General features: G+C 33.9%; 2 long non-coding RNA genes across 3 annotated transcripts in view; both read right to left on the bottom strand.

Moving 5' to 3' along the window:
- Positions 1 to 25,383, bottom strand: part of LOC143256126 (uncharacterized) — a 265,056-nt gene that overhangs the window by 29,579 nt on the left and 210,094 nt on the right. The gene's annotated exons all lie outside the window — the stretch shown is intronic.
- Positions 16,975 to 18,916, bottom strand: LOC143258057 (uncharacterized). Its single transcript, XR_013032122.1, has 3 exons — positions 18,885 to 18,916; positions 17,708 to 17,783; positions 16,975 to 17,073 (listed from the first exon to the last, which is right to left on the bottom strand). It is a non-coding gene; the product is annotated as an uncharacterized LOC143258057 (long non-coding RNA).

Below are 25,383 nucleotides of genomic sequence, written 5' to 3'. Positions count from 1 at the left end.
TAACTTAAACAATTATTCAGCGCTGTTGTAATTTTTATAAGCTAATTTCATCAAGTATTCATATCAATCAATTAATTACATGTTTATATATTTAGCACTATGTAAATTAAATAAACAGACATATCACATTACAAAGTGTACTGATTTATTGTACCGATTGAGCTTTTCACCTGGATGAGTTTTGGCAACAATTTGAACCGATCACGAACTAAATTAACAAATAACATTGATAAATACATGCTTTACAGAATTATACAATAGTATCAATTCCGATTTCACAATATTTTACTTTTACAAACTTAAGCTGTAATGCTTTTGAAAAGTTCCAGACTTTTTAAAACATGAATTAAAGAGGCTGTTACATTGAATATTATAAATATATTTTGTTACAACTTGTTCAACACACGTGTCTAAACGTCACTAAAACACGGAACAGAAATACGTTTTGGTTTTATATATGGTAATATTAATACAGAAGCATACACACACACACACACGTATATATGTATTTACATTTATACAACTTGATGTCTAAAATATGTCGAAAACAAGTCACAGATACGATTAGACAATATGTCAATTACAATACATAAACCAATAAACAGTTTGAAGCTAATGGTAGTAAAGCGGTCAATACAATAATAAAAATTACACTGTAAAGAGCTTACGGAGACTTTAGACATATCAGTGACAAAATCCAGGAAACTATTATGAAAGATACAGCAAATAGAAACTACGTTTGAAATCCCCGATTTTCTGTCATTTCTGATAACAAAAAAGTATACGGTTTAGCGAGTCAGGATTATATTGGTAGCTGAAAGGTTTTAATGGGCGTAAAATAATCAGACTAGTTTGTCGAAGTAACGTTATGAAATCGAACAAAGTAGGTTGTTACTGAAAAGTAAAGTGTATATCGATTAGCCAAAATACGTTATTCGACATATAATGAAAACAGTACATTATTCAATGTGTAAAACACATATAATTAAATAGTACGGGAAGAAGTGACCTTAGCAGAATTCCAAGAATCAAGAAGTCTCCTAAACAGTATTCCAGAAATGTAAAAGTATCTTAAATAGTATTCCACGAAGTCTAAAGTTGATCACCTGGAACATTATGATGAAACATTACAAAAGGAAACAGTTCGTTATACCAGGTCCGGCATGGCCAAGCGTGTTAAGTCGTTCGACTCATAAACTGAGAATGGCGAGTTCGAACCCCAGTTGCACCAAACATGCTCGCCCTTTCAGCCGTGGGGGCGTTATAATGTGACGGTCTATCCCACTATTTGTTGGTAAAAGAGTAGCCCAAGAGTTGGCGGCGGTGGGTAGTGATAACTATCTGCCTTCCCTCTAGTCTTACACTGCTAAATTAGGGACGGCTGGTGCAGATAGCCCTCGCGTAGCTTTGTGCGAAATTCAAAACAAACAAACGAATCATTATACTAATTTTAAAAAAAATGGATATTGTTTGGTTAACAATAAACTTTCGATTAGTTGATTAAACTATTGATTCAAATTTTTTTATTGGTCATAAAATGTCAAATAAATTCCCCATATTTACTTTATTTTTAATAAAGGATATTGACATCATAAAGATATCATATCTTGTTTAAAGGTGAATTTTACAGAAAAAAGAAAACTTTGCTGTGAAAAGAACTACTCGTACTGATTAATTTTGCAGGTTTACATTTTTTATAAAAATATGTGCTAATAAATGAAACGTAGAACTTGGTGCAGAAAGTGCCCTTTCTGAGTGGCAATCCGAACGTTTTAGTTTTTACGTTTGCAGTTAGGAAAGGTACTGTGACGTAATAGTTGCCAAACAAACCGCCAACGCCAGCGCATTGAATGTAAATAAACATGGCCAATGCATGGAGAGAAACAGAGGCGGAGTCTGTTTTGACTTTGTGTTCTGAACAATGTCGAGTAGCGCTATATCAATTTGAACCTACTCTGAATGAATCTAGAACAGTTACTTTTGACACAGATCTGACAAGTTCTAGTTATGAGGACAGTTCCACGAGCGAAAGTGGCGGAACTGTGAGTGATACTGATAGCATCCAGGGCGGTTGCGAGTCGGTCATACCGCCAGTGGAAGAATGGTAAGCCTAAGTCATGACAACAAATATGGTCTGTATTATTTTACGTGCAATTTTAAGCATCTCGAAACCTGTCTGGTGTTTATAAATTATTGGTATCAAAGACTGGGTTTTATTTGTTTATACTTTGCCGACTATGGTAACTAATACTCGGCCCTTCCACAATCATTGTACCGGGTATTTATGACTCGTAACAAAATGAATTTCAATTATACGTCATAATTCTGTTTATAAAATTAAACTTGATGTAGCAGGCTGATTAGTTTTAATTTAATATTTACCATAAATGTAAAATTTATACGACATATTCCTTTTCTACAACCATAAGCAACGCAGTAAACCATGTTATCATAAAACAAACATAAAGTAGCAATATCAAGACAAAAAATTGTATAACAAGGTATGTAATCCGAAAAAAACACCGATAGATTTATATAAAACACCACCACTGAAACGAACAAAATGGTCGGCGCGCAACGAAGCGTGTTTGGCAACTATTACGTCATAGTTGTAAAACGTCACGGAAACAGCCAAACGACCGAGAGGAACTTGTGTTCGAGGATCGCATATTTTGTTTCATTTATTACTCAAAACTAAAGTGTTTAAAAATATGGCAACCACACAGGAATTTTACCTAACCAAAGTACAGTTTCTAAGGTAATTATTAAAAAATTTTGAAAATTCACCATAAATGTACAAGACTTACGTAACTGTTACCTGCTAATAATAAAAATGATTCAAAACCAATAAGTTATTGTAAGCTGTTGCCTGCAAAAAATAAAAATGATTCACAACAAATCAGTTATTGTAAGCTGCTGCCTTCTAACAATAAAACTGAATCACAACCAATCAGTTATTGTAAGCTGTTGCTTACTAACAATAAAACTTATTCACAACAAATCAGTTATTGTAAGCTACTGCTTACTAACAAGAAAACTGATTCACAACAAATCAATTACTGTAAGCTGCATCCTACTAACAATAAAATCATTTATAACTATTCAACTTTGGCCTGTATCAGAAGAAATAAATATAATAGTCATTCAACAAAGTCTGGCAAAAAAGTTACTGTTTTATAAATAGTATGTACCTCAAGTTGTACTATGGGTATTTATTAAGAAGCAGAAAACAGACTGAAAAGACAAACAACAGGCCAGTAGTCAATTAGAAGAGTCGCAGAGGAAGACCAAAGGATATCTTTGTAGAACAACATTATAAAAAGTAAAGATCTGGACAAAACAAAGGCCTAACATAGCGGAGAGCCTTCACAGCTGTCCGTGGATTATTTGAAACAAAATAAGAGAGGATTTATTAACCAAGCCTTTAAATAACAAAATACAAACAGAAGAACCAGCAGTTATGTTGCAGGAGTCCGCAGTAAAATGTTTATTACATTTGCTGAGATATAGGAACGAATTTTTCAGTTTGCTTCTTCATATGTTAGAGTGAACAGATGACAAAATTGGAAAAAATCACATTTCTGAGGCCATAGTGGGAATTTACTATATGAGCCTTTTACATATTTGGTATAGAGGCTCATTAGGTCCATGAGGAGATAGACATAAACATTCAATTTTGGGTTTTTATGAGCGTTTCTCACCCATTTTCTCTTACCACTATCTCACCTCACGTGGACGCATCTTTATGAAATTTGGTATGGAAGTTCACTGGATTTATGGGAAAATACACATAAATTTTTATTTTACGTTTTCCAGTTTTTATTGGGCGGTTTTACGTTTTTTTTTTACCAATACTCTCCTCCTCCTAGTGGATCTTCACCAAATGTGACATGAATGTTTGTTGTGTCCACGGTGAAATGCGTGCAAACTTATGGTTTCACATGTTGTGTTTTGCAGTTTTATAGGCGTTTCTAAGTTTTGTTTACAATTACATATAAGGGAAGCAACTTTCGATCTCCTGAGTAACTTTCAATTAGATAATGAACTTATATAACTTCTGTCCAGAAAACGAGTACTCCAATTGGTTCCATAAATGTGTTTCGTTTCAACTGTATAACACAAGTGTAAGCTTTGAGATTTACCGTTGATTGTATTTGTTAAATAATGCCCTTTGATCTAATTTTCAAAATTCCGGTAAAAATGCCCCAATGCTTAATCATTTTTAAAATGTATAAAATGCTTACCCTCCATTAGTACAGCGGCAAGTCTACGGATTTACAATGCTAAAATTAGGGGTTCGATTCCCCTCAATGAACACAGTAGATAGCCCGATGTGGCTTTGCTATAAGAAAAACACACACACATAAAATACTTTGTCAAAAATTTAAATGAAATATAGAGTCTTAGCCGCTAAGTAAAGGATGGTATTGAAGATATGATCACTGGGAGGGACTCCCCCATAAAGCGGACAAAAAGATCTGAAGAAGATCAGTGAGCGACACACTTAACTTTTAACCTAACATAAAGAAGTTTTACTCAGATTGTTCGTTGTCATAGTGATGCAACTAAACTATTCTTCATGTTAAAATAACAGTCAAAAACGTGTCCACGTTCTTGCAACAAAACAGCACATGTTTTCATATATATCACATTTAAACAACAAGAAAACGTGATAAATGGAAAACAAATTACCGAGGAAAAAGTCTCGGTTGTTCTGTGGCTTCCTACAAATATAACATTGTACAAGAACTATTAAATACAGGGGGTTTCTTTTATTTAACATAAATCTTACACGAAGTGTTTTAAACAATATTCCGAATATATATGTATATCTTACACGAAGTGTTTTAAACAATATTCCGATTATATATGTATATATCATACACTGTTTTAAAATACAATATAATATTTTACCAGCCCGTATAGAAGACACCAATAAAAAATCGCGGAGAAAAAATCTGTATATACGATACAGGAATGCCCTTCTTTCTCATCGATTGTTTGTTTTCAAATTTCGTGCAAAGCTACACGAGGGCTATCTGCGTCAGCTGTCCCTAATGTAGCAGTGTAAGATTTAGAGGGAAAAAAGCTAGTTACCATCACCCACTCTTGCGTTACTTTTTTATCCACAAATCGTCGAATTGACCGTAATATTATAACACCCCACGACTGAAAGGGCGAGCATGTTCGGTGTGACGAGGATTGGAACTCGCTACCCTCAGATTACGAGTCGAGTGTCTTTACCACCTGGACATGCCGGTACTGGTTTTCTCATGGAATGAGTGTATGCTGTTTGAATTAGATATAGTAATTTTATTATCGAGATCTGATTTGTCTAGAACGACAACAGAAGAAAAATAACAAACATCTAAATCTATTTTTTATCCCTATATTGATAGTGTTGTTCAACGTGTAACCTTATTAAACACAAAACACTATAACACAGACTACTAGTCAAAACGGGGAAGCAGTACAGATTTGTAAATAAAAATAATTTCCGATTTTGACTGATTTAACAAAATATACCCAGAGTTGTGATACTTTCGTATCGGCCTGGCATGGCCAGGTCGGTTAAAGCGTTCTACTCCTCATCTTAGGGTCGAGGGTTCGAATCCCCCCTCACACCAAACATGCTCGCCCTTTCAGTCGTGGGAGTGTTATAATCTGACGGTTAATACCACTATTTATATTGGTAAAAGAGTAGCTCAAGAGTTGGCAATGGGTGATAATGATTAGTCGCTTTCTCTCTAGTCTTTCACTGCTAAATTAGGGACTAGTAACGCGTGAAGTTAAAACCAAACTTATGTTCTACAACTTAATGAGTCTCTATTAGGTTTGAAGGCTGTTAATGCTTGAAAACTGTATTTCCATACCTGTGATGGGCACGACCCAGATATCCCGTTATTTAGACTGCTTCCCCAGCGGCACAGCGGAATGTCTGCGTACTCCCACCGCTAAAAACTGGGTTTCAATACCCGTGGTGAATAAGCACAGATAGCTTATTGTGTAGCTTTGTGTTTAATCACTAACACGCAAAACACTTAGAATGAAATTGTTTACTTAGTTTGTAAATCACTGCAGCTAAGTTTCTTATTATTCAAAACTAGTAAAAGAAGCGAATTACTTTAAGATGAACCAAGAAAACAAAGCGTATAACATTTATCAATACAAATTCATACTACAGGGTGAATTTAAAGAAACCCATTATTGGAAATGATTATATCTTAAATAAGTAATACTTGTTCTAGGGGAATTATGCTTCACCAGATAAGAATATTGATATTTATTTGTACAGGTACAAGATGACTCAAAAACTGTCTTAGTAAGTGTTTAATATAACTTCTGTTATTCTTTATCAGAATATGAAACCTAACCCTAAATTAAGACACTGCAAGTATTATCTATCCTGGACAATTTTCATTGATATCCTGAATAACGTTGATTCATCCTTAAAATTCCCTGGCCAGTATTCGTTGATCCTCACAATACCCCATAATAAAAATAATGCCAGTCTGTTAGAGAAGCTCCCTCCCCTCTCAGTGGCATAGCGGTATGTCTTCGGACTTACACGGCGAGAATCCGTGTTTTGATATCCTTGTTGGGCAGAGCACAGATAGTCCATTTGTTTAGCTGTGGACGTAATTACAAACTGTTGGAAAAGCGATATAAGTATACAATGTAATGTGGTTTTGAAGCACGCTGTGCTAGGTACGAGCTTTCGTGATATGCCCCGCATGGTCAGATGGTTAGGGCGTTCGACTCGTAATCTGAGAGTCGCGAGTTCGAATCACCGTCACACCAACATACTTGCTCTTTCAGCAGCAGAGGCGTTATAATATTACGGTCAATCCCACTTTTCGTTGGTAAAAGAGTAGCCCAAGAGTCGACGGTGGGTGGTGATGGCTAGCTGCCTTCCCTCTAGTTTTATACTGCTAAATTAGGGACGGATAATGCAGTTAGCACTCATGTAGCTTTGCGCGAAATTAAAAGAAACAAACCAACTTTTCATGACTAAAGCTTTTTTTTTTTTCAATATGCCTCTGGTAAAACTGAGTTGTTTTAGGAAAAGTAACTTTTCAGAAACGAGCAGTGTACTCATTGTATTCACACTGTACGAAGAAAGTTTCCCGAAATTACATATTGGATCAACATTTAGCAATAACGTTTTAAAGAAGAGCTAACACTAACTTCGGTTCACTTACTGGCAAATAAAATGGTTTCTGGGGCGTATATGTGCGCGAGATCATAACAAAAATACTTTTAATTCGTTGATATACATTTAAGATATGCTACAGTTAGCTTAAGTTATTTCTGATGATCCTAGGCTTAGGAGAACATGGAATTTGTTAAGGGTAAGTGATAGAACACCCTAGAGATACAAGTCGACACTGAATCAACCGAGTCACTGATTGAACAGTGATCCGAGTATAGCAGAGAAGGGTAGAACTTATTTCTTTCCTAACCAGATTTGAGATTCACAAACAGCCTTCGAAATCTAGATGTTTGGTTATCTCTTTGTTTGTCAGATTAAAACAATACCTATCATTCGTGTAAAGTTGAAACTCGCATGATTAAAAGGAAATCTTTATCAGAATAGAAGAAGCGTTGTCAGTTCATATATACACTCAATCATAAGTTGGATACAACTAGTATGGCTATTAAAATAGAAAACTTTAGATACACATCGGGAATTGGCTATTAGGCAACGATGAAGTTCGCTCTTCACAAATATGCTTCTGATACACAACTCACTTTTGTACATGCTTAAATACACAGTCGTTTTCCTATAGTGAAAGAAATTGTTGACGAAACTGGATTCGTGTTTATAATTTCATCGTGTGAAAATCTTATTTTGAGATTGGAATAAACTTGAAGGTGTGGTTAGTTTTATCATCATAAACTCTTTGCTTGATTTTGAGTTTACGTAAATTACCGTTTTATGGAACGTGTTGTTTGTGGACAATTAAAAAAATGTTTTAAATTTGATCAAACAAAATAATAAATTTGTAAGAATACCCAAGTCTGGCGTAGCCTATATGGTGTTAGACTGCAGACCGATGACCGATGGTTCCGTGATACAAGACATGATGCCTGTGAACACGCTCAACATTTTCAGCTGTGGATGTATCATACAGTTAACAGTAACTTCCGTTATTCAGTACAAAGAACTGAACAAAGCCCTTGTGGCGGCGGTTGTTGTAGATTTGTCGTTATTTGAAAATTAGTGACATAGTTTCTGACCTGGTCATCTAGTCCATCTACTCACGAGGTAGGTATCTAACGTGTATACTTTCAAGAACTAAAGCTTCAGTACACATTTTAAGAAATACTGACTTATTTCATTAATATGGAGAGAGACGAAATCAGTCATACATTTCACAACTTTAAGAAACATGGACCATTGATCGTGTTTTATTCAGGGACCAGAAAGAGTTCCAATAACTTTGGTGTTTCTATTCCAATAAAATCAAAGTTTGTACAGGTAGTAGGGACATAAACAGAGAGGAAAACATCTATGACTGTTAACCTCACATCATACCAGAGGTTGTCTCCTTTTAGTTCCTGATATATAGGATACAAATAACTTTTTATCTTCTTTATGAAGGCTACCTTCTGCTGAATGTCATCTGTTATGTTGTACATCTATGTAAGCTGAATACGTTCACCAACAGCCCAAAGAGCCATCTGTGGGACCACAAATGACCTATCCGGTTTCATTGAGTATTTCACTTGCATGGTTTCGAAACACAGTACTGATAAGACCCAGGAAATTGTCAACTAGAACAGTAAGACAAACAGTCAACCTTTCCTTATTGCTGTCTATGGAATTTTTTATCGCTGATATCTATATATCTATGTGTGTGAGGCTTATTGTGTTACCAACAGTTACAGGCGATCCCACTTGATTATAGAAGTACATTATGCAAATATAATAATAAGTTGGAAAACAACGGTTTATGATCATAATGAAGCGGTTTATTTTTGGTGAATTATACGACACGTTTCGACAGAACACTGGTTTGTTTTCTTTAGGCAAGATCTGTAGGATTCTAGCGCATTATACAGTCTATATACAGTAGTCACTGTGCAGTTTTCTCTGTTAATAAATTTTATAATGTACAGTGACTCTCCGAACACCCTGTAGTATAAAATATTAATATCAATAAGTTGCACGTGTTCTTAATATACAAACAACTTCAAGTTGAAAAATGCCACGGATCATATCCTAAGAAGACAAACCAAAGTTGTGTAAAAACGTTTAGTATATTTTCTAAAATATGTATCACCTAATGGTTCTTTTAATCGTTTTTGCCAACTTATTACTAGGCCCGGCATGGCCAGGTGGTTAAAGCACTCGACTCGTAATCTGAAGATCGCGAGTTGGAATCCCCGTCACTCTAAACATGCTCGTCCTTTCAGCCGTGGGGACGTTATAATGTGACGGTCAATCCCACTTTTTAAATGCCCCCGCTAGTACAGCGGTAAGTTTACGAATTTACAATGCTAAATTCAGGGGTTCGATTTCCCTCGGTGGGCTCAGCAGATAGTCTGTTGTGGCTTTGCTATGAGAAAAACACACACTTATTACTATAAGCTATCTTTTACTACCCAAATTAAAAATACTTGTTTGAAAATACATTAAAACTGAAATCGAAATGGAATTGTAGTGAAATTTTATTTAACATTAAGACCAAGTTCGCAGGCCTACGTAAGGCTTTTGGAGAAAAAAAAGATTAAGCCAGATCCACGACGACTGCAGTATGTTAAATACATGTACATGTAATTTTCTGTTTTTTTTATTAACTGTAGCTCTAAAATTATCGTTTCATTATTGTACATAAATCTGAATTCCGAGATTGATTCTGGCTTCTATTCTATTGTTTATATTATTATGCCTTAAAGAGATAATTAGCATATTAATCATTTTGACATTATCTTTGTAATCCCTTTAATAATTAGATATCTTAATAGTTCCTATATTAAGCGTACATATCGGGTGCATAAAATATATTCAAATTAAACTCATAAGCTACGGCTTCTAGATACACCAGAATCCCATTAACCTTATAAGTTATGGCTTCTAGATACACCAGAATCCCATTAACCTTATAAGTTATGGCTTCTAGATACACCAGAATCCCATTAACCTTATAAGTTATGGCTTCTAGGAACACCAGAATCCAATTAACCTTTTAAGTTATGACTTCTAGATACACCAGAATCGCACAACTCAATACTATCAGTAACTTAAACCTCTCTAACCATTTTCTTAATCGTATGTGTTTTGTACGTCACACCTGACTTATTAGATAGTATAAATTGTTTAGATAACAAGAGTCTATTAATTATGAAAATTTGAAGAAAATTAAAACAATCACTTATCAGAAATAGTAAAATTTAAACTCTTTATAGATAGTATTGGTATGCTCATTGTTTAAGTTTATTTATATATATATTTACTTTGGAGAAGTAAACGTCTTGTTATCTCGCCACACAGAATTTTGAAAATCACTGAAAAAAACAAAAAGAAAACGGGTTCACGTTTCATGTTTTTCATTAAACTGACGTTTCATGTTTTTCATTAAATTTGTGGCTAATTTTCTTGAAGAATAAAAAGATGTGATTAACAAAATCAAATAAATTTATGGTATCTAAGAAACGTTATAGAACATAAATAACACATATGGTTATTCACAAGTAACGCCCCCTACAGGAGTAAACGTAATGAACAAACTGTAGCACCTTAAATGTGTCACGTCTCACCCACCTATCAAAAAGCACGGAACTAACCAGGCCATCTGTGATGCCATAACTCATCACTTAATGTGTACTTCCACAGTTGGTGGGGGGAGTTTTGAATATGTTTCTATTACATTTTTTTTTCATACAGGCAGAAAAGCTCAGCATCTAAGGTAAGAAGTTTTCAGACTTAAGAGGAGCACTTAATGAAGCACTTAATGACCGGAATACGAGTGTCATCCTGTATTCATGAAAAAACAACAGAGACGTATAGAAATATAAATATAATATGAACTGCTTACTTAGCGCTATTATATCCAACACTACTATTATACTGAACAGGAACCATAACGTCCTACCAGAACTGTTAGGTTTCAGTTTTGGTTTTGCTTGTTCATTTCTAAACTCATCCTCTACATATTCCAAGTTTTATTCACTTTAACTGTCAACATTACAAAGAGTCTTACAGAGAGATTCATAATAAACTATACGATGTTTCGTTGTTTATCGGTATCTTTAGACAAATGTTACAACAGTCAGTCATTGTTGTAGTTCAATGTTTATCTATATCTTTAGACAAGTGTTACAACAGTCAGTCATTGGTGTAGTTCAGTGTTTGTCTCTATCTCTAGAGAAGTGTTACAACATTTAGTCGTTGTTGTAGTTCAATGTTTATCTACATCTTTAGAGAAGTGTTACAACAGTCAGTCATTGTTGTAGTTAGGTGTTTGTCTATATCTCTAGAGAAGTGTTACAACATTTAGTCGTTGTTGTAGTTCAATGTTTATCTACATCTTTAGAGAAGTGTTACAACAGTCAGTCATTGTTGTAGTTAGGTGTTTGTCTATATCTCTAGAGAAGTGTTACAACATTTAGTCGTTGTTGTAGTTCAATGTTTATCTACGTCTTTAGAGAAGTGTTACAACATTCAGTCGTTGTTGCAGTTCAATATTTATCTATATATTTACAGAATTATTGGTACATTTAGTAAATATATAGAAAACACACACCATCAACGTAAAGATACGTAAAATTAAAATTATCCGAGTAAAACCACATTATGGTAACGCTTGTAATTTGTAAATATTAGTTAAACTAAATTATCAATTTTCAAACATTGTGTTATTATAATGATCAGTTCATTTTAGTGACTGTCTTGTCTTTTCCAAAGTTCAAGGGATTTTCTATACCCTGAACAATAAGTATTTTACGTTGTTCTTGTTGTTTCCAATTTAGTGGGCCCGGCTAAATATAAAACACCTTATTATACTTGTGTTGTGAATTGTTTGTATATTTCTTTTATCAGTCAGTAATTAAAATACCACTGGCCTTGTTATTTGAACAATAAACAGAGATGCGAGGAATGTGAGAAAAGTATCACCTCTTGTCTATTGTCGACTTTGTTCTTTCGAGGACTAGCCTGCAATGTGAGAAAGACACAGATGAACTGCACAAAGAGATGGGTCGATATGCAAATAATTAAACGTGTTAAAAGATAGAAATAAATACAGTTTCATAATATCTTATTATAAATGGAGCTGAAAGTACATTCTAAATCCCATATTTAAAGGTTTTCTTGATAATTTGTATAGTAAAACTACTTACACTCGTGAAATACTATTCAGTAGTGGTATAGATATGTCTCGTATATAATGATTTTTTAAAGATAAATTTAAGTATGGGATTTGATATAATTAGGTTATGAAACATTAAAGTTCTTAATATAATTGTAAAATGATAAAATGATACTAAATGCATAACGAAAATATTCATCCCTGGATATTAATTACTAAAACAGTGATTTGTTTTGTTGTTGCTTTTTAAATTTTGCGCAAAGCTACATAATGATTATCTGCGCTTGCCGTAGATCAGCGATGTTATCTCTTATGTAACATTTAAGTTATGTCGTAGATAACTGATGCCATCTCTTGTGTAACATCCAAAGTTATGTCGTAGATAGGTGATGTCATCTCTTGCGACGGTCAATTCCACTATTTGTTGGTAAAAGAGTAGCCCAAAAGTTGGCTGTGGGTGCTGATGACCAGCTGCCTTCCCTCTAGTCTTACACTGCTAAATCAGGGACGACTGGCGCAGATAGCCCTCGAGTAGCTTTGTGCAAAATTCAAAAAACAAACAAACAAGCATGAGTATTTTCAGTTATTAATAAGTTCATTTAAACAACTTCGACCTACTTTTATGCGGATGAACACACTGTCACCTACAAATGATTGTTTAGTGTGTGTTTTTCTTATAGCAAAATTACATCAGGCTATTTGCTGAGCTCACCGAGGGGAAACAAACCGATGATTTTAACCTTGAAAATGCACAGACTTACCGCTGTACTAGCGGTGGCGCTCCATTATAGTATGAAAATTGATAGTGACAGTAGATGGAAGGCTGGGATGGCATTCGACTCGTAATCCGAGGATCGGGGTTCGAATCCCGGTCGCACGAAACATGCTCGCCCTCCCAGCCGTGGGGGCGTTATAATATGACGATCAATCCCACTATTCATTGGTAAAAGAGTAGCCCAAGAGTTGGCGGTGGGTGGTGATGACTAGCTGCCTTCCCTCTCGTCTTACACTACTAAATTAGGGACGGCTAGAACAAAGCTACTCGAGGGCTATCAACGTGGTAAGTTTGTTTGTATAACGTGTTAAGTTTGTTTGTTTGCCACGTCACACAACTGAACTTAATTAATCACTATTATTTTTTTAAATAATTAAATATTAACTCACCAAATAAATTGAATAATAACTCTTAAACTAAACAGTTTTGTATATCCAAAAAGTATTAATTACTGATTTGAAATCATTCTTTCCCCAACTTGTGTGTCTACAGTGAAGTTATAATTTATAAAGCTTCAGTAATAAATAATCATTTTCTTGAAACAAACATGGATTTTAAAGCGATAAAACAGACAATTTTTAAATACTCTATAACTTTTTATTTTCTATTTACATACATTTTATTTTAATTTTTTTATCGATGTGAAGTTTGTGAAAGTCCGGGACAAGTAAACATAAATCGAGAGTCATTGTCTCTTATTAGTGAAGAAAATCGTCCGATCATAGAAGTTATTCTGTTGTTGTCTTGCATCTGGCTTTCTAATTCGGTTAAACACTAGTCAAAAAATTCTTGTGGATCTAACAATGTTTCAGGAGCTTACGTTTCTCAATTTGTCTGTCGACTCTAGTCCTCAGAACCCTCTGACTCTGACGATTTCCTTTCGTTAAACAAATCTCGCAGTTCTTTGAAGTAAAGAGGTCTCATTGATTTGTATTTCGTAAATTTGTTGTGACGTCTACAAGGTGAAGATACCTTCTTCCTTTCAGTTAACGGAGTTTCTGATATATATGAGGTAATTGGTTTATATTTATGAGGCTGTGTTGTTATAAAATATTTGGCATGTGATCCTTCAAGACTTGTGATAATGTTTGTTATTTCACTTGAGGCATTGGTATTTTGGATGTCCTTCCTATTGGTGAAAACATTCGCCTTTGTTTCTTTCTAAAAATAACAAGAAACAGGATAGGTTGATGTTAGTTATCATTATATAGAAATTAACTCTTGAAAATTAATACAATGAAACTACCGATAACTGGGCTATATAAATTTAGTGGATATCAATTCAAATACGTTTTCGAACAACACTTTATTGAAATATCCAAATTTTGAGCAAACTAATTGACTCTATAAATTGATTTCTAATAAGTAAAAAGGGAAGGGAATGTTTATCTTGTGCATGTCGAAATATTTACAACTTTACTTCGGGGAAACTCTGTAAAAGTACGATATGTCTCCAGTACTAAACAGAACAAAATGTGAACAATTACTAACAAGCGTTATTAGAAATTTGAGAATTTCAAAAATAATCAAACTAAAAAAAGAAATTGAAATAAAACGTTGGTACCAACAACTATACTTTTAAGAATGATAAATTGCGTGATGTATATTTTAATTTAGTTGCTGCAATTATCAAGAATTTTACTCTACGTTGTTTTTGTTGGTTTTTTTTTATCAGAAAACTTCAAAACGGACAATCTGTGTCTGCTCACCAAGAGCATTAATACCAGACTTTTAGAGATATTAGTGTTCGGTCCTATTACTGGCTCCACCAGATGTCCTTAATCTATGGGTGCCTTTGTATTTAAAATTCGAATATTTTAATATTTGTTTGGAAACAGTTTAATATCGAGATGGCGCTGCGAAATTCATCAATATCGATTTGAACTAAAGCAAAAAAGAATACAAACACGACAATAATGATGCTTCATAAAAAGTAAAATAAAATACATTTTTAACTCTATGTGGTGCGTAAATGAGTCCAGTGTTTTTAATTAGAAAGTTTCTAGCTAGCATAAATGTAAACTTGTTAGAGAATTTCTATTGTTTAAAATTTTGGCATGACGAAAGGGGTGTTTGAACATCAGATAAGATACATCAAAGTTCTACAGTTATCCAAGCAAAGAAAATTTGGCTAATGCCGGTTTGTTAAACAGCAAAAGAAAATAAGCAAATATAAATGTCCCGGCATGGCCAGGTGGTTAAGGCGCTCGGCTCGTAATTCGAAGGTCGTGGGTTCGAATCCTCGTCACACCGAACATGCTCGCCCTTTCAGCCGTGGGAGCATTATAATGTGACGGTCAATCCCACTATTCGTTGGCAAAAGAATAGCTCAAGAGTTGGCGGTGGGTGGTGATGACTAGCTGCCCTCCCTCTAGTCTTACACAACTAAATTAGCAGTTGTAGTATATGAAGGATGGAAGTCCTCACATTATACATTATACGTATATATGTCTACTACTAAATGGAATGAGTACAACCCAACTTTACGAGGTAATGACTCATAAACAGAGTCATGCAGTACAAATCTATAGAATAAACATTTATTAAAGGTTTGGAGACGGCTTGAATGGTAATGAAGAATATAATGGTATTATATATAATGAATATAATAGTATATAATGGTATTATATACTAGCGCAAGTGCTAGTCCCTTGGACGGAATTTACGTAACTTTATAATTAATGAAAAGTTATCTAACGACATGAATAATTGTCTCCTTATATGTGACCAGATCAATGAAAACCATGAGATAAAATACTGATAAAACGCCTTCCTTTCCCCGTAGCGGGCTTAGAACCATAATTTGAAACAGCTTTTATCCAAGTGGAACCGTTTTAAAATGGTCATATTAGAAGCATCTTTCATATATCTTCCCAAATGTTAATACAGTAGAAAATATGTATTTTTTACAGTTTTGTTGTTCATACATTTCACTTTATACTTTGAGTACACAGATTAACAAGAATATCAGGTTATACTTTTGTTGCTAAGCGACATGGCATAAAGTTGTTGTTGTATACCTATACCAAGTTAAGATTTATCCGTAACTGTGTCAATAACTGTGAAAACACATGACTCATAAACAGAGTCAATAGAGTACAACAATTTTGAAAATGTTTTGAGATAGCTGCAATGATAAAGAAGAAATCTGTATTATATTTATATATCTACACAAAACGTCTCTAGAAGCTGTTATCAAGTATCCATTTAAACCGACTGCAATTTCCTTCTAAAAATCGATACCATTAAATTTAAACGTTTCTTATAAGGTGGAAGATTAGAGTGTAAAGTTTATAGCCTTAATACATTATATTTATAACGGTGTCTAAACTTCACGCAGAACACCAGCATAAAATGTACAGAAAGTAAGTAAACATATGTGACTGAAGGTATATTACATTCTTGTTATGTTCGTCTATTTGTGCTCTACCCACCACGACTATCGATAGCCGGTTTCTAGCGTTGTAAGTCCCAGACACTCGGTATGAAATAGTGAAATGTGATGACATTTCCCGTTATCACAATACTTACTTCAGGAAGATGAAAATTCTGAACGTTTTGGCCTCTTCTCTTTTATACTTTTACATTTTCTCTTCTCGTTTGTATTAACAGACTGATCTTCATCTCTTTGTGGTACAAGTGAATATTTAATTTTTTTTCTATCATCTTTATTTGTATGGTTTTCGGTGTTAGCTGATTTTACTCTTTTACATCTACAACAATTGCACTTCCAAATAATGACACTACAAAAGAAAAGCGCTAATAAATAACATGGATGATTTAATTTGACTCTTATTCGTACATCAGTGTTATGTCAATTAAAAATGGAATATAATTATAATCTAGAAATAATAATATTTAACAACGACATCCACAGGGCGTTCTCTCCCAGTGGAACGTTAGTAAGTATATGAACATATAACACTAAAATAGGCGGGTTCAGTTCCCCACGGTGGACATGGCAAGTTGACCCCTGCTGCATCTCTTTAAAATAAAGATAACAAATGTAAACAGGAATAAAATGTTATAGCTCATGAGGGATAATTGAATAATTATTATACTCGCTGATAAGTTTCAATTTTAAGACCATATTGAAATAAACTGAAAATCATTAATTAGTTAAAGAACTTTTTGAATGAAAATGCCTTTTATATTTATCTCAAGTACTCGAATTGTAATAATTTAGGTTACCCATATTTTACACGTTTCAATTTCAAGTATTTCTACTGACACGCACAGTACCTTATTATATTTACATATAAAAAAACAGTTTGAACAATAACATACTTACAAGGAATGTTTTTCATCAGAAGAACTTGTAATATTGTAAAAAGTGATCCACAATTTAAGCTTTAAGTGAATCTCCACACTTAAAATACACTTTATTGTAAACTAATGATGCTAATTTCCCCTTATATATTTCTTATTAATGCAAGCGTTTGTAACCTTTTGAATATTTATCATTCTAATGAAAATAAAGTAACTAATATATTTTTTATTTCTCAGCCCCTTTAAATTCATTATTAAGTATATACACACATGGTTCAACTATTAATAACTTAGAAATTATATTAAGATCTATTCAACAAAACATAAAAAAATACTGTTTTGTTCTTACCTTAGAAAAATTAACAAAAGTGGTATTCCTACTGCAGCAGTTACCAATGGAATCGTATGTTCTGACATGGATGGTGCTGAAATGGAAAAATACAAGTTAAAAAGAAAGTTAGTTAGTCAAGTGCAATTTGTTTTTGTTATAATAGTATTGGAGAAGGCTACGTTTCATTTGGTATACTTACAGTGAAAATAACAAGATAACCACAGCGTTCTGAGTTATTTATTTATTCTATTTATTTATTGAAACACGTATAAGTTTAATGCACATGGATAAAACAGTACAGGTAAAGAAGTGTAAAGTATCACTTTAGATTTACTTTTTTCCTTGATAATCCAAGTAAAGATATTTACTTATCATATCTTATGACAATCAAATACACTGACTGTGTTTTACATCAAATCAGGATGATCATTTGATGCGTCACGTGACTGACCACCATTACAGCAGTTATATATATTTGTAACAAGACAAAAGGCAAAAGTAACAAGTTCTCAGACTTCCAAGGATGTATGATTGTCGACACTGACTTACTAGCAATTTGTAAACTGAATACTGTTTATATGTTTCACTATTCAAAGAAATCTGTAATTAGTGTCTAAATGAACTACAAACGAAAGAGAATATATTGGAAAACTATTGGTAACAATTCAAAAGGAAAGTACATGGACGGTCTTTTTATTGTAAACTAATGTAAAACTCTGTTCGAGTCAACCAGTTTTTATAAAATAGTCAAGGTTTAAATAATACAACAATACTAGGAGGAGGAAAATACTTATGGCATACAATTACTGGTCCAAAAAACTTACTTCAGACAACACAAAAGCTCAAACTGTGAACAATGAATTAGTGGGAATGATAGACGTGGTTTGGTGAATCGTGTTTTACCTGAGTTGCTATGAGTGGAGAAATGGTAAGATATTTATTATTTAGAATAGAAAATAATGTCCACAATGTACTGGAATATTATAAGAGATCGGGTCTTCACACATTACTACATTTTTTACCTTCATGAATAAGGGATTGAAGAAATTTAATGGGAAGAAAGAACAACACTCGTCAACACAAACATCGTCACAGTAATATTTTTCCATCACGACATTTTGTCAACAACCTTTCCACACATATTATTTCACGTTAATGGTACGTTTTACGTAATCTTATATGTAGCATAACTTACTTTTCCTTGGAGAAGGAACGTATGTTTCTTCCTTCGTTCCTGGTTGACTTGGATCTAAGAAAAAAGCTTGAAATGTTTACAATGTTAACTTTGACAATTAAAAATAAAATAATAGATGGAGTATATAATAACTAATTTATTGCTTAGTTTGTTCGAAACAGTTTTTCCTTTTTCGATTTATTTAAAAATTAGAATTCACAAATACTGATCACACATATAAACGCTTTGAAGGAAAGCACAACTTACAACACAGGTTATGTCTCAGTGTGAGTCCTTCAGGACATTGGTAGTTTTCATTAGGTTGTACGCATGCTAAAATAAGGTATAAGATGGTTTGTAGTTCAAGTATTGTTGACATAAGAAATAATATTTTGCACTATTTATTTGTAATTTAGCACAACACTACATCATGGGGTATCTATGCTCTGCCCATCACGGATATCGAAATCCGGTTTCTAGCATTGGAAGCACGCAGACAGTTTGCTGGTCCACAAGAGTAATTTTTGACCTGATATGACACTTTAGGCTCATAACAAATTATTAACTACTTTTCTTCGTGAAAGCTCATACATTGGAAATCCTGTAAGGTATAAACAAAATCTAACAAATATAGCTTATCTTGTTCTTTATCTATTGTATCGTAGGTCACAGGAGGTTTCAACTCAATGTATTTTCATAATTAATAATAAATAAGGATTTACAATGCTAAAGTTAAGGGTTCAATTTCCCCTCGGTTTGTACATTGGATATCCCATTGTAGCTTTGCTATATGAAAAACGCAAATTTTGGTAATTAAAGGCCCGGAATGGCCAGATGTGTTGAGGCATTCGACGTGTAATCTGAGGGTCGCAGGTTCGAATCCCCATCACACCAAACATGTTCGCCCTTTCAGCCGTGGGGGCATTATAACGTGACGGTCAATCCCACTATTCGTTGGTAAAAGAGTAGCCCAAGAGTTGGCTGTGGGTGGTGATGACTAGCTGCCTTCCCTCTAGTCTTACACTCAGATCAAAATTAAAGATATGCTCAGTAACAGATATAGTTAATCAAATAAGCTCTTCAAACTTTCTTATTTCAAATGATAAGAAAGTATCGTTTCATTGCTTGGATATGAAAAGTGGCTAAACAATGTTTCTGAATACCAGAACTTACTGTGTGTTTGTAACAAAAGAAACATTTTTTCTGCTATAACACTGTAGCATTTTGTAATTTCAATATTTTCACAGACGATTAAAGAAATCATTCAACACTTTTGATTTTTTAAAATTATTTGTTCTATGACTTGTAAAGAAAACAACAAAACCTTTCTAATTTCTAACATAAGGTTATCTCGTTTTCTGACATCACGGAATATCTAATTTCATTAATTGTGTAATGCTATTGATTAAATTTATTCATATCTATGTATGTATTTAGTTATTGTATATAATAATAATAAATCAAAACTTATTTCGTAATGATAAATTTATATCTGCAGACAAATTTGATTTTCAACATTTTAACACTGCAGGCTTAACGCGGAAACAATGGCGGTGAGCTGTATGTTGGTAGTTGGAAAGGTGATTTCATGGATTTTGGAAAATTAATGTACAATCATTAAATAGATATCGAACTTATAACACTTTACATAAATTGTAGTAAAAATGGATGGAATCCGATCCATAATTTAAAGTTTTTTTTTACTTCTAAACACTACCAAAATCGATTCTTATAAGCATTTACCTTCCAAAAAATGAGTGATGAAAATTGGTTTTTGTGCTTTTATCTCCCAGTTTTTTGTGTATTCAATAACGCACTTATACACACCGGTATCAGAAAAATCAAATTTATAAATCATCAAATCTCCCGTGGCTTTGTTTACCCGAATTTTATTATCGTCTGTTGATATTCCACCGTAGGGGCCAAACCAATAATACTGGAAAACATCAACGGTATATCTTTTGATTCCAATGCCGTCAGGGACACACGGAATCACCTGTGGGGCGCCAAGTACAATATTTTCAGGCTTAAGTTTGATGTGTGCAGGCATTGCATTTACTACAGCATAGAATGCCATAAAAATCAATGTTTTGAAAAAGAACTTCACCATCTCTATATCTTAAAATCTGCTTGCAGTAGTAGCTTTAACTTTTTACAAAATGTCTCCTAATTATCTGTGTTGCTAAGATACTGTTTCATTGTTAATATTATAAATATTGTAAGCACGTAAGAACAAACAATATGATATAAAAGTTACGGAGTTCCGGATTAAACACTAAAAGCTGATAAAAGTTATGGAGTTACGGATTAAACGGTAAAAGCTGACAAAGTACAGAAACTAAAAGGTGTGAAATTTATGTGAGGCTACAGAAACCAAAATTCCATCTTTACACAGTTTTGATTTGAATTTAAAATATATAAATTCAAAAATGTGTGAAAGAAACGTCTAGTGGTTACGTTATTTTTATCACAAAATAAGATATTGTTGTTTTGCATCATGCTTAGAGGCAACAAAGAAACACCACAACAATATATCATAAAAGTTACGGAGTTCCGGATTAAACACTAAGAGCTGATAAAAGTTACGGAGTTACGGATTAAACGCTAAAAACTGACAAATTACAGAAACTAAAAGGTGTGAAATTTATGATGAGGCAACAGAAACCACAGTTCCATTTTTAAAGAGCTTTGATTTGAATTTAAAATATACAAATTGATACGTGTGAAAAAACATCTAATGTTTACGTTATTTTATTACAAAATAAGACATTGTTGTTTCACAATAATACTTGCTAAATAATCACAATTATTGTTGTGAAAATAGTTCAAACAACTCGCCTGGCAGGTAAATTACATATACGGAATTTAAAAAGTTTCTATTCTTCCCTTAAGTTTCCCAAATTTGAGTTAAAATATTAAAAAATAAAAGCATCATAAACATACTGTTTACATACTGGTTGGAACAGAATTATAAGAAAAAGAAATTTATTTATTTTCTCCCATGAAGATACCTAGGGGGCTGAATATAAAAATCGTATAGTTAATAACAGCATAGGCCTAATGTCAATGTCTTCTCTCAAGTACAATGAATTGTGATTACACTCTATCAGTTTAGAAAACGTCTTCACCGTAAGATTCGTTGCTGTGACAAGCTGCTTATATAAATATTGTTCTTATTGTGTTTGATCGTCGGCAATGGATAGGACAAGGTATAGTTGATATAATATTGTACATGTTTGTTTTTGAAAAATTCGTGAGTGCTTACGAAGCACATGAGGTAGATATAGCCCAGAGTGCCGGTTTTGTAACTATGGCTGGAGGTGCAAGCAACCCTGTTAATGGAATTATTTGCAATTATTCAGTGAGAGACTGGTCAATCTGTGAGTCAGCCACTTTCTCTTGAAGTTATTCATCTCATGAACAATCTGAACCTATTCATTCCGAGAAAGATTTTATAGCCTTTTTCCACCACAGGATTTTCTCATGTTTCCTGTACACCTCCTGCAGAGTCATCTCGGTCTAATATTGCGTATTTAGGTATGATTTCTCAGGTATGTGATGTTTTATCCCTTTTATGAATTCCTACAATCCTCATCCTTTTTGTTGTATGATAGTTCTCAGTTCTTCTTTACCATATTTAGTTTTCCCACTTTCTTTGGATATTAGGGTTCATACAAAGCAATTTACTTCATAATTGGTTGAGAGTTCCAGCATGTCTTGCTTCCTATGTGCTGTGGATAGTTTGTTTGACGAACCATCAAGTAGCCTATCCGTTTTAAGACTCACAGGTGTTGGAATCTATTTTGCCAATTTGGGAGTACCCCATGACTTCCAGTGCTTTAACCCATGCCTCTGTCTTATCCTTACTTTTGTGGTATTTATCTACCATACATTTACTTTCAGATACTCTGTACAAAGTCCTGAGGTTTATGAGGAACAGCCTCTCCTTTGTTACTTCTAAGATGACTCATTTTCATTCTCTACTCTCACCTTGCATACATAATTTTCTGTTGTTGAAACGTACTGGGTCAAAATGCAGCCTTCTGTCAGATTTATTTGCTGCCCACTTAGGAAATCATGTGTAGCTCTGTTTCTTAGTATATTTTCAAACGTATTCCAGACCCTTTGAATTGCATGCTAGGAACACTCCTATCCTTTCGTTTTGGTAGCTCATTTGCCACAGTTGGAATCGAGACAAGCCCCTATTCCTGTTTCCCATCCTGGTGCTTCCCAGCTTTACCTGTTCCTCTTTCCAGGTGTTTTTTTCAGTGTAGATCATCATAGTATCAACAGTACCAGTTGATAACTGGATGGGAGCTCAGTTGTGTGACTTTCTTCCCCTTGGCAGTGTTTCACCACAGATTGGTGGATTATTTGAACATGTCCTATGCTTCCTTTACCTTCCTCTTTTTATCACAGATATCCATTTCTTTCCTTCCTCAGGATCCCATTAACAGCCAGCTTCTGTTGGAGGTAGTTCAAGACCTTCTGTCCAACAGAACATTGAATCTGGAAATCATCTCTTTCACAGTTTCTATTCCAGCTGTTTGTTGTTGTTATTAAAACTGAAGACTGGCTATCTGTCATAGTCTTTCAATCAGTTTCTAAGTCTCCTTTTTTTGTTTTATAATATAGAGTAAAAGCAAAAAAACATAAGTTTTTGCACATTGTAGTGAATATGTTTGACTTCCTCCTTCAATTATACTTTATCTTATTGTGGAGGCAGGGCTGAATTATTTATTAGGCACAGTGCCTAGTGCCTATGAAAACTATAGGTCCATGAAAAGTTTCCTTAAAAAAGTTAATTTTTGGTTTAACTTATATGGCTTGGTAGGGCCAACAAACAATAGGTGCCTCTACGGCCCCACAATCGCTTGATACAGCATGGTGGAGGAACTTGGGATTGTTGTGGTTCTTTCCCTTCAACTGTCTTTTTGTGTAGCTTATTCTGAAGATGTTATTTGTCTTCAGGTTGGTTCTGGTCAATTTCTCTCACACACATTTTTCAATCCAGGACATCAGGTTTTCTAAGTTGATATACCATTTTCTATTCTTAACATACTCTCTTCAGGAGTCAGGGGTTTGATATCCCTTCTGGTCTCATTAATTTCAGGTGAAGATGGTATGATCCTCATTCTACACCCCCCTCTCTATCTGTGTCAGTTCAGCAGCAGCAGATTTTGGATGTAGTTGTCAAGTACAGTCCATCATGTCTCTAGCCACTTTGTGTCTGGGGACACTTCCATTTTCCCCAATACTAATTGGATTTACTTCTCAGTTTTTGTCTACCAGAATATACAACACATTTCCCAGATTGGTGAAGAGTATGGCTGATTTAGAAGTAGTGTAGTCTCCACATCATATCTTCATATCTAATTCTTTAGACTTAAGGTGTGTCCCTTGTATTCTTTCAAAAGGTGCTTCTTTTCTTCCCTTGCACCAATTCATGTGTGTGTGATTCTATCTGATTATATAAGTACAGCTAATGTACCATATCAGAAGTTAGTTTTTCTATACATAAAATGTACTTCCTCTCCACTGAAAATGAGTGATTCAATTCTCCACTAAAACTCAAAACAGTAATTTGATAGAACTGAATAGAGAAAGTGCACATTATAATGAGTGTATAGCACTTTCCTTTGTGGAGGATTATCCACGATAATTTGCATGAGGGACATTAAAATGAGTCATTTCCAAAGGAAGGGAGGAAAAAGAGCTTGTGGCATGTTTTTCTTTCTTTTTTTTACATAGGGCAGCACTAAATGAGACTAGTTATATGAAATACATTTTCTGTATAGGAAACATAACTTTCACTGTTGCCCTGCTTAATATCTTATTTTGTTGAAAATCACCTATATTTTCATGAAAATTGGGATCATTCTAGAAATTTTTCCTTCTCTCTAGTATGTTTTCTTGGCCTCCAAATTAACAAGGTGCCTTATATCCAATTTTATATTGTAAGCCTTGATATGGATATATCATCCAGTTGTGAAAGAGACCCAAGGCAACTCTCAGTCCTAACTTGTTAATTTAGAGGCCAAAAAAACATCCTGGACAGAGGGAAAAATTTCTAGAAGATCCCAAAGGATTAAAGTCAGTGAGTTTAGTACAAAGGTAGATAAAAAGATTGAAGTAGGTGATGCAACTTTGAACATTTTACAGTTTTAAGTCAGCTTTATCATACTAATAAGATATAGTGCATAATGTAAGCTCAGTAGTGAAAAGGAAAGGATGGTTTTCTGTGGACAAATATTTAGTCCCATCTCTTTAAGTAAGGTGTACTTTCTCTGAATTCAGCTTGACAGTGAGGATGAATCTGCATATATTAACCTGGTTTAGCTTGTTTTATTCAGTTGTTATAGTAGTGAGGTACAATGTATGTATAATGTAAATACTGTGGTTCCTGGGACACAAAACAGCACAATATAAAGATAGACGTTAATACAATAACAGTTTCATTATTTGACTATTTTTCCATATATTGCAACAAAGGTTGCAATTATTGTTGAAATTAGACAAT

This window comes from Tachypleus tridentatus, chromosome 7 (assembly GCF_004210375.1).
Source record: "Tachypleus tridentatus isolate NWPU-2018 chromosome 7, ASM421037v1, whole genome shotgun sequence".
Taxonomy (NCBI): domain Eukaryota; kingdom Metazoa; phylum Arthropoda; class Merostomata; order Xiphosura; family Limulidae; genus Tachypleus; species Tachypleus tridentatus.
Note: the sequence above shows the minus strand (reverse complement) of the source record. Positions and strands in the feature narration are given on the sequence as shown.